The sequence below is a fragment of the Leptonychotes weddellii genome, chromosome 14 (genome assembly GCF_054177405.1).
Source record: "Leptonychotes weddellii isolate Sample4059 chromosome 14, ASM5417740v2, whole genome shotgun sequence".
NCBI lineage: Eukaryota > Metazoa > Chordata > Mammalia > Carnivora > Phocidae > Leptonychotes > Leptonychotes weddellii.
Window position 1 is genome coordinate 46,555,061 of NC_138382.1, and position 10,676 is coordinate 46,565,736.

The 10,676-nt window shown below is 46.6% G+C and overlaps 1 protein-coding gene and 1 non-coding gene across 2 annotated transcripts in view; one reads left to right on the forward strand and one right to left on the reverse strand.

The window, feature by feature from the left end:
* The window catches only part of LOC102726318 (serine protease inhibitor Kazal-type 4), a 45,430-nt gene that overhangs the window by 9,655 nt on the left and 25,099 nt on the right, over positions 1-10,676 (forward strand). The window lies entirely within an intron of this gene.
* LOC115941379 (U6 spliceosomal RNA) lies at positions 7,564-7,669 on the reverse strand. Its single transcript, XR_004076132.2, has one exon. It is a non-coding gene; the product is annotated as a U6 spliceosomal RNA (small nuclear RNA).

A 10,676-nucleotide genomic window follows, 5' to 3' on the forward strand; every position in this document is an offset into this window, starting at 1 on the left:
ACACTATTCCATGTTGCAGCCCATCTGGTAGCCTATTTTTTTTTTCACTGCCTTGGAAATGCTGGTCCCGTCTCAGAAAGGAGGGGAAAGTGGGATCCTGGGAATAGAAAACATTCCTGAGGGAATGAAGGCTAGAAGATGAATTGGGCTCAGCCAGAGTAGATGCTATTAAGTCCTTCCTCTTCAGACACTCCCACACTAGGATGCCTCTGGGCAACCTTCAATGAGAAGGCTGTCTCCTCTGCCCCATCTCTTCCCACCTCTGGTGTTGCTGCTGTAGCGGGATCCCAGACCTGACACCAGTGCGTCCAATAGCCTCAGCATACCTGTGGAGCTAACATCAAAGCGAACACAGCTTGTCCTCTGGAGAGGAAAGGGGACCACATCATGTGTCCTGGTTTCTCTTCTTACCGGGAAGCTCTTCCATGCTTTTCTGCAATCAGACTGGCATTCCTGATGTGCCTCCATGATTTTCTCCCCCAGTACCTCATCAACCCTGCTCTGGGATCCCAGGCTTATCCTGTTCCTGCACCCTGAGCTGTTCCTCTGCATCACCCCCTGAATACACAAGTCACTTAGTCCTCTCTCTCCTTTACATCATCCTTTCAAATGATAGAACCACCTTCCCAATCAAAGATTTACTGTGCAAGCACCCTCCCCAGCTTCCTATGGTGGGGAAATTAGACAAAATCTAATCACATGTTGGAAACTGGAGACAGAAATGGCTCAGATTTATACTAGAGCTCCAGGGAACGGCACTGGCAGATGGGGCCTATCAAAGAGGCTCTGCTCCAAGTGGCCTACCTTTTATGGAGACCCAAAGTGCTCATTTATCTCCTATCTTGGGAGGAAATGAGGGTCTTCACTGGGGCCTTGCACTTGACAGCCAATTGCTGAGCCAAACTTGTGTTTTAGTAGCCCCTTGAAGGCCTCAGGCATCCAGGGAGAAAGCAAGGGTCCCAGGTCAGAGCCAGGGCAGCTCTCACTCTGTGGCTCCCACTTCCCAAGACATATTCCTGCTGCTCTGGACTGTGGCTACCTCCAGAAAGGAGACTAGGCTTACAAAGTGGAAATTGTCCAACAAAACTTGTAAACATCCCACCTGTACCCCTCCCACTTCCCACCCCTTGGGGCCCCAGTGTTTGAAAACAAAGCTTAGCGGCCACTGAAAGCCTTGACGTTACATAAGAACTGAGCCAAACAGGTGGGGCTGGTTCCTTAGGGCAGCCTCTTCCTCCTCCCCTGACCAGCATTTCCTGGATGAGAAGGAAGAGCTCAACAAAAGGAATTTGCTTCCCCAGAATTTTAGCAAGGTGCTTAGAAAGAAATACGGGCTCTGGCCTCTGAAAAGCCTGGGTCCCAATCCAATCCCTGCTACTTACCTGCTGTGTGACTTTCCCTTAACTTTTCTGAGCTTCCCCTTATTTTCTCAACTGTAAAATAAGGATTAGAATTCCCCTTATATAAGGTTGTAAGAATTAAATGAAATAATGTATGCATAGTTCCTGGCTTTTTAAAATTGTTACTAACCTGCTTGAAGATGGAGCCTCTACATAACTTGTTTACCATTTTCAGAAATCCTTTTCTCTCTGGTTTCAGTTTACCTTTCTCCTCCTTCCTCAATTCTTTCCCCAGTACCTGGAAATATCTCCTAGGTCCCTATTATTCAAAGGTCCAGGACAAGAAGCCTCACCTAAGAGCTTGTTAGAAATGCAGAATCTCAGGCCTACCCCAGACCCTCTTGAGTCAGAATCCGCCTTTGAATAAGATACCTAAGTTCTTCTCTGTGCATATAACAGTTTGAAAAGCACTTGCACTGGGTCATCCTTTGCTGCTTTTTTTTTTTTTTAAGATTTTATTTATTCATTTGAGAGAGAGAGCACGAACTGGGGGAGGGCACAGGGAGAGGGAGAAGCAGACTCCCAGCTGAGCAGGTAGCCTGATGTGGGGCTCGATCCCAGGACCCCAAGATCATGACCTGAGCCGAAGTCAGATGCCTAACCAACTGAGCCATCCAGGCGCCCCATATCCTTTCTTCACAATACCAAATAGCACCGGATTTCAACACCACTTAACAGGAGTTTCCCTCCAGCAAATTTCATATTACATACTAAAACTTCTTTTTTTTTTTTAAAGATTTTATTTATTCATTCAAGACACAGAGATACAGAGAGAGAGATAGCATGAGCAGGGGGAGAGGGAGAGGGAGAAGCAGGCTCCCCGCTGAGCCAGGAGCCGGATGTGGGGCTCCATCCTAGGACCCTGGGATCATGACCTGAGCCGAAGGCGGACGCTTAACCATCTGAGCCACCCAGGCGCCCTTATATACTAAAACTTCTTAATTGGACACTTGAATAACAACAAATCATAACAGTAATAAAATATTAGTAACACAATTTAATATGTGCTTAATGCTTTGCTATTTACAACACACAATTTTATACCCACATAATCTCATCTGATTTCAGAATATGGGATAGTTATCCTCAATCAGAGAGTGTTTGAGTGAGTGAATGAATAAATGATTGAATGAATGACTTGGGAACTATTTAGTGAAGAGAAACTGAGTTATGAGAGGGCTTTTAGGGTTACACCAATGAGGACTTTTGTTCAGCCCTTAGTAAAAGAGATCCAAAACAACAGTGGCCTAAATAAGATAGAGGCTTATTTTCCTCTCACATGATAAACCGTCTTCAGGCGGGCCAGGCTGGTATGGGGACTCTACAAGTCTCAGAAGCTGGAATCCTATCTTCTGCTCTGCCATCCTTAGCACATGACTTAAGCCCACAGATGAAAATGACTGCTGGAGCTCTACCCCTCAAGTTCATGTCCCAGGGACAAATAAGCAAGAACAGGGGGAAAGGACAAAAGGGTGCTTGCTAGCTAGTGAACCCCTTTAAACAGCTTTCTAAAAGCCCTACCCAATCACTTCCACTGACTTCTCATTAGCCATCACCCTCTGCAAGGAAGGTTGGGAAATGTGATTTTATTAGCCAGCCACATTGCTGCCCTCAACATAAGAGTAAGGAAGGTGAGGATAATAGCTATTACGGTGAAATCTAGCAATTCTCTACCAAAAGGGGAATGAAGGAAAGAGAGCGTTTTGTATTTCTCCCCTTGCAATATCTCAACAAGGAATGGAAGAGTCTGGACAAGAGGGGGTGGTCCCTGCTGGGCTGCTTTCAGGCAAAAGGAAAGAGTCTTCTTACCAGTGTATTAGCTGGGGGCCCAAAGTAGGGGTAGGTGAGAAACCAGGACCTTTAACTGAAGTGTTGCTGTGTCTCCAGAGGATGCTGACCTCATGATAGAGTTATCATTCATCCTCTTCTTCTGGACTGGGATGTTCTCCCTTCTTTACATCCTAATTCCCAACTCCTTCCACTCCATTCCTGCTCATTCCTTCAGTTTTCTGCTTGTATGTTCTCAAAATCTTATTATATGTTCTCATAAACCTGGGTTTTACCTGCATAGTACTTGTTCCAGGTTTACCCTGCCCTGGCCTTTTATCCCCCCTCCAAGTATAAGGTCCCTTAAGGTAGATACTATGGCTATCCTATTCATCACTGGATTTCCAGCACCTTGCGTGGTACCTGAACATAGTAGTTGCACCAGAAGAATGCACTTGAATCAATAAACGTATCTGATAAGAAAGTTCATATTATTCCTTAGCTTTTTTGGGTTGTAAATAACAAACATCCACCTGCACTATCAAGGAGACAGTTAATTATAATGATACGGAGGCATGTCACATAGACAAGGGACTAGATTACAGCCTGGCCTCAGGAATGGAGCAGAACCAGAAACGCAGATGCCCCTGGGAGTCTCCTCATCTTTTGTTCTCTCATCAGACCAGTTTCTCCTGCTTGTTACTTCTACACAGTGAGGAAAATACGGCTGTCAAGAAAACCTCAGAGTTATCTGTTATTGGACCAATCAGCTGGAGAGAAGTTAAGATAGCTCTTCCTCTCTCATCTCTATCTCTTCAAAATTCCAAGCAGAAAAATTATTGTTCCAGTATGGGTCAAGTGCCTGACCTGGACCAGTCAAGGGACCAGGGACCAGGGTCATATTGTAGAAACATAGCAGTTCCCACTGCAACCTTGTAGTTTGGGGATGGGAGAGTTGATTCCTGGAAGAGTGGTCTGGAGCAGACGAAACAGTGGATGTCCACTGGAGTGAGCATCAGCTCCCCAACACACACAATCCCAGCTCCTCAGCCACAAGTCTAGCATCTCCTTGGATTAATGCCTGTGTCTCTGGGGCCTCCACTGGATCTTCAGGGCCATTGCCAGAGTTCTCTGGTAGATTCTCATATCTAGTTTCCAACTCTTCTTTCATTCCCTGAAAATCCTTCTTCCTCAACAATACCAGTGTTCAAAGATACCACAGGCACTTGAGCTTCACAGGGAGGACCTTCTCAACAACCAGGAGAATCTGCTGAGCTGTCCTGGCTGCAGAAGATGGAAAATTAAGTTGGGAGAACTGTTGGGCATAGTGAGACCTCAGGTGGGTGCAGCTCTCTCCAGGATTTCTTCCAACCAGCACTCTACTTCTCCTCTTACATCTGGCCATCATGTAGCTATGAGGGATGAGCTTCCAAATCCATCTGACAAATGAGGAAACTGAGGCCCAAAAAAGGGACAGGATATGAGGGTGGTCATTTAGTGTCAAGACAACACTTGAACTTAAGTCTCTCTTCCTTATGCTTTTGATAGAGGGACTGGAAGAGCTTGACAACTCTTCTGCAGAATCAATGCTGTGTTCACTAGATATAGGCTACATTTCCCAGGCCCGCTTGCATCTAAGTATGGACCATATGACTGAGTTCAGCCAATAGGAAGAAAGTAGAAGAAAAGCCTGCCACTTCCACATTTGCCCATAAAATATCCCAGGTTATCTTCCACACCCTCTCTCCTCCATCTGTGTGAGTCTGGAAACAAAAGGTTCTGAGATGGCAAAGCCTTCTAATGGAGGAAGACCAAATCTCTGATTTCACTGCTTGGAGGAGAGCTGCCCAGGAGTCACCAAGATCCACATTGAACTTTACTGGAACAAGAAGTAAATCTTTACTGTGTGAAGCCACTGAGACTTTAAAGTTATATATTATTATATATAGCATCCCATTCCCATCTTTGATGGAGCTCCTCTTCTCTGTGATGAGTTAGACTTTTTTTTATTTTAAGATTTACTCATTTATTTGAGAAAGGGAGAGCACATATGGGACGGAGGGGCAGAGGCAGAGGGAGAGACAGTCTTAAGCAGACTCCACTTGGGACTCGATCTCAGGGCCTGAGCTGAAACTAAGAGCCAGATGCTTAACTGACTGCACCGCCCAGGTGCCCCTATGTTGAATTAGACTTGATTTCCTCCAGCACTATCTCTGCCCTTTGACCCTGACAAAGACCCAAACTACAAAGGGGCAGTACAGCTTTGTGATAGGAACTCAGGCCTTAAATCCAGTCATATCTGAGTCTGAACCCCAGATCCCACCCCCGCGACAGACCCAAGCAGGTTTGTTCCCTTGAGCCTATTTCCACATGTGTAAAATGGAGAAAGTACCCAACGTGCCATTGTAGGGTTTAAATAAGATATTACATAATCAGTGGTTCTCAACAGAATGATGTCACAGAAATTGTAAGGTCATGTTTGTGGAACCCCTTTAACTAGAGATGCTAGGTGTCCTGTGATGCTTAGGACACTCCTACACAATGATAAGCTGTTGCCCCTCCCCCACAGCTTTCATAAGGTCCACGGGACATTCACCTATCTGACGTTAGAATTACGTGAACCTAGACACTAAACTCTGTTTTACAAAGAATCACGACATATTTTGGCATGTTTTAGTATCTATTGAATGTTCCTGGAGTGTATTTGCCCGGTGTAACTGTCAGGGCCCTGACAGGAAATCAGCCCATTCAAGGTAAAATAATTCAGGGAGGGGTTGATTTGCAAAATGACTAATTACAAAGGTGTGGACAGGTGTGGGGAAGCCAGACAGGATAGGGCAGACACCAGCTGTCACCACCACTATATCCGAGGTGTGAGCAGAGGCGAGATCACCAGAACCTGAGAGGGGAGAAGTGTGGCTGAGAGTATTAGATCCCCGGGGCTGCCGCGACTAATCACCACAACCTTGGTGGCTTAAAACAACAGAAATCTATTCTCACAATTCTCAAGGCCAGAAGTCCAAAATCAAGGCAGCGGCAGGGTCACAGTGCCTCCAAAGGCCCTAGGGGAGAATCCTTCCTGGCCTCTTCCAGCTGTGGGCGGCTCCCAGCCTTCCTTGGTCAGCGGCATCACTCCAGTCTCTGCCTCTGCCTTTTTTTTTTTTTTTAAGATTTTATTTATTTACCTGACAGAGAGAGCACGAGTGGGGGAGTGGCAGAGGGAGAGGGAGAAGCAGGCTCCCCGCTGATCAGGGACCAGGGAGCAGGGACCCCCCCTTCCTGCCCCAAACGGGGCAAATATCCCAGGACCCTGGGATCATGACTTGAGCCGAAGGCAGATGCTTCACCAGTTGAGCCACCCAGGCGCCCCTCTGCTTCTGTCTTTACATGGCCATCTCCTCTTCTGTGTCTTCTCTTCTGTCTCTTCTAAAGACGCTTGTTATTGAATTTAGGGTGATCACATCTCGAGAGCCTTAATTACATCAGCAAAGATCCTCTCTCCAAATAAGGCTACATCCACAGGTTCCAGAAGTTAGAATATGGACATTTGTAGAGGCCGATTTTAGGCAACACGCTTGAGCAATGGAAACCTAAGTAAGGTAAAAGGGCCCACAGTGACCCCTAGGCTGAATGCAAACAGGCCCAGCAGGCGACCCACTTCAAAATATCCACAAGCCCTAGCTGATCAATGGCCTGCTTACAACTGGGCACAGGTACCAAAAAAGGAAAATTCCATATACCCCATACCTCCTCACCTTACCCCCCTTAACGACAGCCCCCCACCACTGCCTCCTGGCAGACAGCCTCTCCTCTGCTGCCCTTGCAGTGTAGTCAATAAACTTCTATCTCCTTTGTTTGGCCTGGGGTGAATTCTTTCCCTGCCTGTGCCTGCCTCCACCGTATCAGGTCGCTCCACAGACACAGCTTTGGGGGGCTTTCATTCAACCCACAATAGCCATCTTGAGAATAGCAGCAGCCTTAGGATGAGGGATATAGACAGGAAGATAGGCAGAAAGATAAAAACCCCAATCTCCCTTCCCTCCCTCACCCCATCTCCTGTCAGGACTTTCATTGGCCAAACCCAGCAGGAAATCAGAGGGCATGTGTGTGGCTCCCGGGGCCAAGAGCAGGGAAGAGAAGTGGGGGAGAATGGATCTGGAGGGGCAAACAAAAGACGGCAGGGCCCCATGTTAATCAAGGGAGACTGGACTCTGTTTTATTTGGAACTTCAGCAGGAGAGGTCGACGCTGCAGAAATCGTAATTGATTGGCAACAGTGCTGCTAGTATTGGAGCCAATAATGTAACATATCTGTATCAGGATGTGTTCATAGTTGTTGCCCTTTCACAGGGAATGACTACTTCCTTATACCTGCCAGTCGTCTTCTATGCAAGCGTTTCCGTCTTGAACGCCTCACAGATCTACATGTTGTCCTGCACAGGGGCCATGCTAATCTTCTCTATGTCGTTCCAGTTTTAGTATATGTGCTGCCCAAGCAAGCACAGAATATATATTCTTGTATTTTAAATACCTTTTATTTCCTCCTTTAAGTTAATTGTGGCATTTTTTTTTTTTTTTTGGTTTATTATGAAACTGTGATGCGGGTTGGTTATATTATCTATGAATGCTAAAAGTGGCATTGAAAGGGCGCCTGGGTGGCTCAGTCGGTTAAGCGTCTGCCTTCAGCTCAGGTCGTGGTCCTGGGATCAGCCCCACATCATCATTGGGCTCCCTGCTCAGCAGGGAGCCTGCTTCTCCCTCTCTCTCTACCCCTCCCCCTGCTTGTGCTCTCTTGCTCGCTCTCTTGCTCTCTCTCTCAAATAAACAAATAAAATCTCAAAAAAAATAAAGTAAAAATGGCATTAAAAATATTATTGGGTTGCATAAAGTTGAGAGCTACAAGGTATAGGGGACTCATAGTGCCAACACATTAAGTGCTGGATACATAGTACCTATTGGCATTAAGGTTATGATCCGCTTCATCACCTCCAAGCACAATTGGATTGAGGACCCTAGAGACCAGGCCTTCTGTGAGTCACTAGGCAAGGAGAGGGCCTGGAGCCAGTCCCCTGGAGGTGGTATGACATAAGCCTGGGTCCTGAGAAACCCTGGCTCCGACACCACAGTTCCCTTCCCCAGAGCAAGATGTCTCCAGAGGAGGAGATTCTTTCTCCTGAGCCCTGGAAGCCCTCAATGAGCTACTTGAGCATATCAGCATCCTGGGCTTTCCCACAAAGCAGGGAGCTGTGAGGGAGGTGGCTAGGCCTGGCTCCAAAGCTCAAACCAGACAACCCCACCAAGCTGACGTCAGTGGGCTGGCTGGCCAGGGGATGGCAGGGTGGGGCTGGCCTGGGAGCCTAGCTGTCTCACCCCCAGGGGAAGGGAGGAGATGAGAGAAGAGGGAGGAGGGGAAGGAGGGAGGAGAAAAGCAGGAAGGGGTGGGAAGTGAGCCCAGGGAAATCTGACTCAGGCCTGTCTGGACAGCCATAGGGAGGGAAAATGGAGTACATGATACCTCCTCGCTTGAAACCTGGCATTCAAGACCCCTGCTTACATCTCCATCCTCATCTCATGCCATTCCCTGCCATGCAGACTACTTATAGATTCCTTCAAAGGCCAGGCTAATCCACGCCTTTCGTCATACAGTTCATCATACAGCCTGCTTCTCCCTCTCCCTCTGCCTGCCTCTCTGCCTGAATTACCTTTTTCTGGCTCACCTAGCTCAAGGCTTCCTTGAAAATATCACTTTCTCCATGAAGTATTCCCCAATCCAGACACAATTACTCTTGTCTTTGCGCTGAGATCTATAGATGTTGAAAGTAGACTAGAATTACCATTTATTAATTTAGTGCAGTGTTCCAAGACTTTAGCATGCATCAGAATCACCCGCGAGGCTTTTAAAATGTGGATTGCTGATTTCTAAGTTTCTGATTCTAATTCTGGTGTGGGGTGGTGTGGGAGGAGGTAACTGAGAGGACATGACTGCTGGTTGACCCTCAAGTAGGACCTGGGCAATGGGGGGCTCCTCACCCCCTCCCCTGTCCTTGGGATGTACATTCTGCCTACTGTTCCCACAGTGGGAGCATTCCAAGGATGTAGCTTTGAGAGAGTAAGGTGTTGTTGAGACCACCTGGACTGAAGACATGGCTGAACCCAGTTAAGGCTTCTATATAAACTTTTAAGATTAGGTGGGTGGGTGCAGAGATGTACTTCTCTTGTGGCCACAAAAGCCAAGTCTTGTAAGTAAGTTCCCTTGCTTATTAACCTGCCACCTACCAATCTGGAGTGGTCTGCCTCTTTCTTTGGTCTCTCTCTCTCTGCCTTCTGTGTATGGCACCAGTTTGTGAACCAACAGGTGAGGTCAAGAATTTTCATTTCTAGTAAGTGATGTTGCTGGTCCCAGGATCACACTTTGAGAACCACTGGTTTAGTGCAAGAAATGATCATTCCTGGGTATGATCAGTGCTTATTTATGAATTCATTTGGTGAATGTCTCCTATAGGCCTGCAACATGCCACACATTGACTACGTGTTGAGTATTCAGGAATAAGCAAAGCAGACATAGAACTTACCCCCATGGAGCTTCCAGTCCACGGGGGAAGACAGGAAGCAAATAAACATACTATTAAGTATATAATAACAAATTGTGATAAATGCCGTAAAGGAAAATAAGAAGAATATGATGAAAAAGAATAATAACGGGGCACCTTGGTGGCTCAGTTGGTTAAGTGGCTGCCTTCGGCTCAGGTCATGATCCCAGGGTCCTGGGTTCAAGCCCCGCGTCAGGTGCCCTGCTCAGCGGGGAGCCTGCTTCTCCCTCTCCCTCTGCCTGCCTCTCTGCCTACTTGTGCTCTCTCTCTGTCTCTCTGTCAAATAAATAAATAAAATCTTTTTTTTTAAAGATTTTATTTATTTATTCATGAGAGACAGAGAGAGAGAGAGAGAGGCAGAGGGAGAAGCAGGCTCCCAAGAAGCAGGGAGCCCGATGCGGGACTCGATCCCAGGACCCTGGGATCATGACCTGAGCCGAAGGCAGACGCTTAACCATCTGAGCCACCCAGGCGCCCAATAAATAAAATCTTTAAAAAAAAAAAATAAATAAAATAAAATTTTAAAAAAGAAAAAGAATAATAACTAGAACCTATTTCAGACAGGGTGATCAGGTAAGGCCTTTTGGGTAAAAGAGACATTTATACAGGCATAACTTAAACACTTATTGCACTGTATTGTTATCTATTTTTTTTAATTTTTTATTGTTATGTTAGTCACCATACATGACATCATTAGTTTTTGATGTAGTGTTCCATGATTCATTGTTTGCGTATAACACCCAGTGCTCCATGCAGAACGTGCCCTCTTTAATACCCATCACCAGGCTAACCGATCCCCCCACCCCCCGCCCCTCTAGAACCCTCAGTTTGTTTTTCAGAGTCCATCGTCTCTCATGGTTCGTCTCCCCCTTCGATTTCCCCCCCTTCATTCTTCCCCTCCTGCTATCTTCTTTTTTTTT